The sequence below is a fragment of the Halyomorpha halys genome, unplaced genomic scaffold (genome assembly GCF_000696795.3).
Source record: "Halyomorpha halys isolate HHAL.00 unplaced genomic scaffold, Hhal_1.1 Scaffold176.1, whole genome shotgun sequence".
Taxonomy (NCBI): Eukaryota; Metazoa; Arthropoda; class Insecta; order Hemiptera; family Pentatomidae; genus Halyomorpha; species Halyomorpha halys.
Window position 1 is genome coordinate 296,746 of NW_027106234.1, and position 7,624 is coordinate 304,369.

The 7,624-nt window shown below is 29.5% G+C and overlaps 1 long non-coding RNA gene across 2 annotated transcripts in view; it reads right to left on the reverse strand.

Moving 5' to 3' along the window:
• Window positions 1–4,404: 4,404 nt before the first annotated feature.
• LOC136795095 (uncharacterized) overlaps window positions 4,405–7,624 on the reverse strand; it is a 219,299-nt gene continuing 216,079 nt past the window's right edge. The window contains exons 3-4 of one of the 2 annotated variants that reach the window (XR_010842641.1): window positions 6,195–6,291; window positions 4,405–4,635 (exon numbers count right to left, since the gene is read on the reverse strand). This is a non-coding gene — a long non-coding RNA (uncharacterized lncRNA). Of the gene's footprint in view, window positions 4,636–6,067; window positions 6,292–7,624 lie in introns of those variants that run through there. The other variant, XR_010842640.1, reaches the window with a different exon arrangement.

A 7,624-nucleotide genomic window follows, 5' to 3' on the forward strand; every position in this document is an offset into this window, starting at 1 on the left:
TATCGTATATAAAATTATATTCTATCTTTTATAGGCGCTGTACTGCTTCATTAGCATTTACACATGCTGATACAAAAAAAAATTATGTATTGCTTTATTCACGTATAGAATACCTAATGAAATACTATACAACTAAAAAAACTAAACAAAAGCAATAAGATATAAAAAAGTGAAGTAAATGGAAATACAAAATTAAATGAGAAAAATAAAATAAGTAATATATATACGCCGTTTTTCAATTTCAGGTGCTTTTTAAATATTGCTCGATTTTACTATCTTAAAGTAAGAGTTTTCTCTTCCCGTTTTAAGTTAATATTTCAAAAGAGATATGACCGTCGCTCCACAGAGGTCTTAGCGGGGCGGGTCCGGCGGGGAAGGATTGCCTTTTTTAGTGTTATGATCTCCTCTTGTGAGATGGTGACATGTCGTAAATCGACCAATCTACTAGCTATAATTGTCTGTTTGAAAAGTCAGACAAGTAAGGCTACCACGGAGGGCGGGAGTGGAGGGTTTCACGCCGTTTTTCAATTTCAGGTGCTTTTTAAATATTCCTTGATTGAACTATCTAACTGTCTAAATAACTATGAGGTGTATTGCATGAAATATAAAGGAGAAGGTACTTCAAGGTATCAAAGATTTTTTAAATTTACTATGTATTATTAAATGTAGTAGTAGTAATTAGCACCTGATATCATTTCACAGTTTAAAAAAATATATATAAATTTATGTAGTCAAATATATTCAAATCAATTTTTTTCTCTCAAATAATTTTACTACAGTGAGATATCTTTTTATTTTTTGTAAAGCTTTACAGATAACTGAATTCTAGAAACTGATAATATCTTTGAATTATGTAACGTTCTGAATAAGGATTGATAAGGACGCCCTCTATAAAGACCACACCTCTATTAGATAACACCATACTGGAGCAAGAGATTGTTTAATATTTTTTTATAAATATTGTTTGATTTGTTGGCAAAAAATTGATTTAACTTATCATACTATAGATACTTATCTGTAATTCATTCCCAGCGTTTTATCTCTACTTCGAGTTATTTACGAAAGGCCATCAGTTTAATAATCAGTGCATAGAAGATAAGAAAAATATTTTGATTTTATTTCTTTTAAAACTTGATAAAAAAAATTAGAGCAATTGTAATAGTTTCATAAGTTACAATGAGATTATAAAAACAGATAAAAAAAAATAAAGATTGCTGATCTGTGCGGATATATTATTGCTGGTAATTAATTTACTAAGATATTTCAAATATTTTTAATAGTGCGCAAATCCCACATGTCGCATGTTAATTTTTGTGAAAATACGTTATCAGCAATTAACGAACTAATGGCATTATGCTATCAGTTTCATTATCATGTCGTACAATATTTAGAAAAACAAAACAATTGACTAGCTGCAGACATTATTTTATTTTTTCTTGTCTGTATTACTTATCGTTACAGTCGTATTAGCGTATTACATAATACACAAAACTTATTCAATTACTCCTGGAAAAAAAATCGTATTCCAGTGGTCATAAGTAGTCACTTTATCCTCCGATATATATATGTTTTTCAATTTTAATTAATTGTGAAAAATGTCACAATTTTAAGAGGGAAATAGAAGAAGGCAGTCTTGGAGTCGCCCAGGAAAAAAAAAGTTTTATTTAATACGAGATCGGCCTGGTGAGCCTTACATAGTTGACATAAAAGTTACATTTTTTTTTTTTTTAATAGTTAATTATAGGTTCGTAAAAAAGGCACCTCTAACTAGAAACAACGTTATAATAAAAAAAAAGAGAAAAGTAAAGTTAATAACAACATTTGTGAACAAATGCCCTCTAATGGGAAAAAATATTAATTTATAAGTATTGATCAATTTGATAATTACTGTCTAGCTAAATTATTTTTTTTGGAGATCTTCCTGATATTAATTTTTTCTTCACTGGAATAAAGATGGATGTCTACATCAGTACCGACATCCAATTTTTTTGTTTAATCTTTTATAGTAAATATAAGGGTGTCCAGAAGGTGTATGAGTTGTGTAAAATTTAAATATATTTAAAAAAAATTATTATTATAAATTATTTTCTCATTTAATTACTAAGAAATTTATAATGCAACGCGGTAGTTTATCAAGCTTTATACAGATTGCGAAAATGCCTATGATTCCTTAGACCACCAGAGGGAATACCTAAGAAGTTAGTAAATCAAGTACGGATATACATGAAATATTTAATTAACTTCGAATCGGTAAGCATTCCGATCATTCCGAGACGTTTGAGGCTCGTTCGGGCTTAGAACCAGGTAATTCTCTTTCACCTCTCTCATATAATTTAGGACCAGAATATGTTATTAGAAAGATTATGCATACCAAAAAGGGTTTAATATTTTAAGTGGTACAATATCCATTTTTGGGGGTATGCTGATGATTTGGTACTGAAGACAAGGAAGCTATACTAAAAAAGACAGTTGATAAAATCTAGCCAAGAAGGTGTGGAAATAAATAAGGATAAAACAAAATACATGGCTAGCTGTAAGAACGGTAGTAATTTTGGTAATATAGATATAGAAGAAAATATATTTGAACTGGTAGAGAGGTATAAATATTTACGGTTTACGATAACTAGAAAAATTTAAATTGATGGAGGAATAAAGGTGGGAAATGCTTGTTATTTTTCTATTTAGCTAAGCTCGCGCCTTCTGTCCAGAAACATAAAAGTTTTTTTTTTTTAATATTTATTTATTGCTATTTACAACTGTACATTATAATACATTTAGTAAATCTGATCTAAGTAAATATAAAAGTTAAAATTTAAAAATCTATTACCCTTCCTACTGTTCTTTACGGAAGCAAAACGTGACCTATTGTATTAAGGGAGGAACAGCGCATTGAGGTTTGTGAAAATAAAGTATTACAAACTGACATCCAACCAATCCTAACACCATCCTCACTACGTATGCCGACGACACGTGTGCTCGCAGTTAATAATAACCCTTTAATTGCATCCCAAACTCTCCAATCCCACATAACACAGCCCTCGAAGAATGGAGTCGTAATTGGAGTATTAAAATATATCCCAACAAATGCAATCAAATCACCTTTACCCTTCGTCGTAAACCTAACGGCTGCCCTACAGTTTCCATTAATAATATTGTTCTTACCCTAGTCGAACAGATCCGCCATCTTGGATTACATTTGGACAAACGAATAATCTGGAATCCTCACAAAAGACTAAAAAGACAGGAGACTGCACGTCGATTTCGACTATCACATCACTGAACAAACGGTCTAAATTTCCAATTCATTACAAAAGGCTGATCTACATGACTATAATAATTCCAAACTGGACACGGAGTTGAGCTTTCAATAAAACATTGGAATTCCTCTCGTATCCAATCCTTACAAACCAAAATACGTTGTAAAATCCTCAATCCGTACTTTGTCTAAAAAAAAATCATACATAAAGACTGGCTAATACATAATAACTAGCTCGAACCAGATATCATTCCTTAAATTATAAACTCCCTAAGCACCAAAACCCACCAGTTTCTAACCTTGCTTCCCCTTCCATTCTAGACAAACCTACCAGGTGCCTGAAAAGATCATCAGAAATATTCCTAAAAAAAAAAAAAATCCCTTTTGCCTTTTTAACTATTTAAATTTGAGTGTCGTAGGCATACACCAGGTAATTTGTTAATGCCATTGATTAATCTACTATCGATTTCTCTTAAGGTGAGCCAAGGTTAATTTCTCCGTAGCCTCATAAATGATAATTGATTACATAACAAATATTTGTAGCAGAAGGCCGTATTTTTTCAATTGTCGTTTTGGGAGAATGTAATACAGATGCGCCATTGTACAATAGTTATCTGAAATAGTGATTATAAGAGGAGCGTGGATCATAATCCAATAATATACTTCAAGAGGTGATGTGGATGAAATAATAGAATTATGTATATATCGCATAAATGGCTTGTAATGTTTATAAAGATTATATTAGGAATATTTATAAAGAAATCTATATAAATTTTGATGGGCTGTTTTATGTTTTTTTCAACTTCCATTCCCAGGTTGAGATAAGACTATCAAGACTAAACAGATACCAACAAACAGAACTTTCCTCTTACTATAAGAGCCTGAAATCCACTCTACGTTATTAATTTCAAAATATACCTTTTTGCGAGCTTTAAATTATTAGACAGATATAAATCTTACACTACTAAAAATTGTGAATTATGACATGAATTTTCGAGGACAAAAATTTGGGGGGGGAGTTACAAATTAAAATTACATATGAGGAGAAGATGATGGGGTTGCTGTTAAGTGAAGGAAACAAATAACTAAAAAGACGTTTATTAGTGCCTACGTTTCGGCCAAAAATTCAAGCCATCATCATGTTTTTTTTTCTTTATTGCAATTTAGAACTGTATTTACATAAAACACATTAAGTAAATTTGATATAAATATGGAATGATACAGACATGTAGAGAAACTCTAGCACTCTAATCATATTTCTACACTAGAAGTTTTCGTGGCCACCTTCTTTTCAGGTACCTCGGAGGATTGTTAGGAATGGAAGAGGAAGCAAGGTTGGAAACCAGTGGGTTTGGATGGTTAGGGAGTTTTCTTCAGGGCTAAAAACAAAATTAAGATAATAACCATAATAATTAAATGAAAGAATAGAAAAACAAGAAATATAAAAAAATAACAGATAATATAGGTTCATAAGCAATATTGAACAAAATACATAATGTAATATTATTTTTTTTTTAACATTTAAATATATTTTTATTTATTGATAAATATTATAATCTGCCACAACATTGTTGGCCAATAAGTAATAGTGATTACTAGGGATAGAATTTTTATGTTTTCACATATTTTTACCTGACCATCTATATCTGCGATTCCTTACTAACCATAGATGTTTCAAGACATTACTGGCCAAAAGAAGCCATTTTTATTTCACATATTTTTAAATATTTGGCCTTTTTTACATATTTTGTTGTAAATCACATATTTTCTGAAATATTTGTCACTTTTAACATATTTTTAGTTATTGTGTCCTGAATCACATATTTCCTTAAGTTATTTGTTCAATTGTAAATATATTTTTTGCAGCAACAACGTAAAATTCAAGAGAACGCAAGAAACTTAAAAGTGAAATTTATCATTTATCATAAATAGTGCGTACAAATTCAATATCTTCCATCTTTGAACACAAATTAAAAGCAGTGGCAATAATAAATTTTCACACAGAATTACATCGAGAATTTCTCAGAATCAATTAAAAAGACCAAGGGATTATTATCTTATTATCACAAATGATGACACAGCCGCCCAGGTGATGCAGAATACCGAACTAGGTGCAATGGAAATAGCTTCATTTAAGTATGCCCCTATAACATCAGTAAAAGTTGAAAGATCTTTTAGCCGGTACAAGTCCATTCTGCGGTCAAACCGACGAAGATTTTTATTTGAAAATTTAAAAATGCATTTAATCTGAAATAATTTTGTAACTGACCCTGCTGAATAATTGATTTCTTTCAAAGTTTTAAATATTTCTCTGAAGTTTTTTTTTTCTTTTTAATAAGGATTATTCTTTATTTCCATTTATAATTTGTTCATAATTCATTCTGAGTAATTACTAATTAATTAGTTTAATTACAATTACTAATTAATGTCTTGTTATTGAACAGCTATGTTTTCTCTAAGTACATATTTTAACATAATTTCTTTAAAATATTATTCATATAGTATATAATAAATACATATTTATGTAACTTTTTTAAGTTATAAAATTACTAATTAATTAGTAATTTATATTGTTGAATAATACGAAGTTTATAAATGCATATTATTTACATATTTTTTTAAATATTTGACAATTTATTAGCACATATTTATGTACATATTTCGGATTTTTTAGCACATAAAAATCCTATCCCTAGTGATTACTGACTACATTCAAACTAAAATAAAATAATATAAGAATAAAAGTAAATAAATAAATGAAAAAAATTACATAAAAAATAAATAAAATCTCTCTCTAAATATATAAAAACTGAAGGATAAAAAAAAAATTAACATAATCGAGCTATGTACAAGAAATAATAAATAAATAAAATAATAATAAAAATAAATAAATAAAATAATCTCCAGTCACATTTACACTCTTATATACAATATTTACACTATCGTCCTGAGGATCCCTGAGCCTTTCTTTCCCCCGCGTATGTGAGGTAGAGCAGAGTTCTCTGAGATCCCAGCGTATCCCTCTCACTGCGTCACTGGTAATGTGTAATATTATTAGAATATTGAAACTATATATACAAATATATAGGAAATATGGTAATATTAAAGTGAAGAATGAGAGAAGAAAATAATACAGATATGAAAATCAACTAAATAAATACATGTAAAATGTTAGAAATTATTTAAAATTGAAATAATATAAAAAATAATTCCCTTTCATCATTATGATTGTTATTTTATTTTGTTTTTTCTCTGATAAAGACCTGAAATTCTGGCCGAAACCTTAGGCAATCGAACAGCAGCCTTTGGTAGATCTTTCCTCATCCGTTCCTCTTCTCTATGGAATTCTATTCCCTCCTTTATTCCTGGTTCTAATACCCTTCCATCCTTCAAATCCCGTATCTTCGACCATCTGTCCACGCAATTCAGGAATAATAACAATTAAAAGTTTCAAATAAAGTTTATATATTTTCTGTCTTTAATGTATCAGATTTTCGTTTATACTTGTAAATATGCACATTAGCAGAAATTGTACCTTTTCATTGATTATTTTTAGTTAAATTGTATTTGATTTTTTATCATTTTTTTTTTTATTTATTACCAGAAGTGTAAGTCATCTTATATTTTATGATATGGTTTTGTTTTATTTGTTCTATTCATATTTTATATATTCTGTTAATTATTGTTGTTCATTTTTATCTTTTCAAATTCATTGTTATCTTATATTTTATGACGTTTTATAATTTCATATTTATTTTCTAATTTCTTCTAAGGCTCTAAAGCCTAATTTTGGCGCCTGTATATTATTCTAAAGGGATAAATCCCAGAATAAATAAAGATTATTATTAATAATAATAAGTTTTTACTTAAATATGTACTTCACTGACCTCACCCCCAATCATCTCCTCATACATAACTAAAAAAAAAAATCAAGAAAACAATGCGTGCTTAAATTAGGTACTTGTTACGTCGGGTAGGGGTTCAAAAGGAACCTTTACTAGCCCAACCGTGAAAAGAAAAGAATAGTCGAATTTTGTTATTTTTGTATTTTTAAATAAGTGGACATAATAAAAGGAACACAAAATATATAAAAATACAGAAACTAGAAATAAAGAAAGCTTAAAACTATCACAAAATTACATAAATTGAATGAAAGAGAGAAGAAAAAAAAGTCTTATATCACCGATAATTGATGGGGCCCTGGTTGTGGTTGTTGTCCTGAGTGGATGTTCTGGTGGAGGTAGCTCGACGTACGTCCGGCCGCCTTGTCCTCTTGGAGGACGAGCCAAAGTAGTCCGTCCGCCATGGCTAAAATAATTTAAGCTGGCGCAGATGGCCAGAATGGTGGCAACTACGAGTATGTAGTGA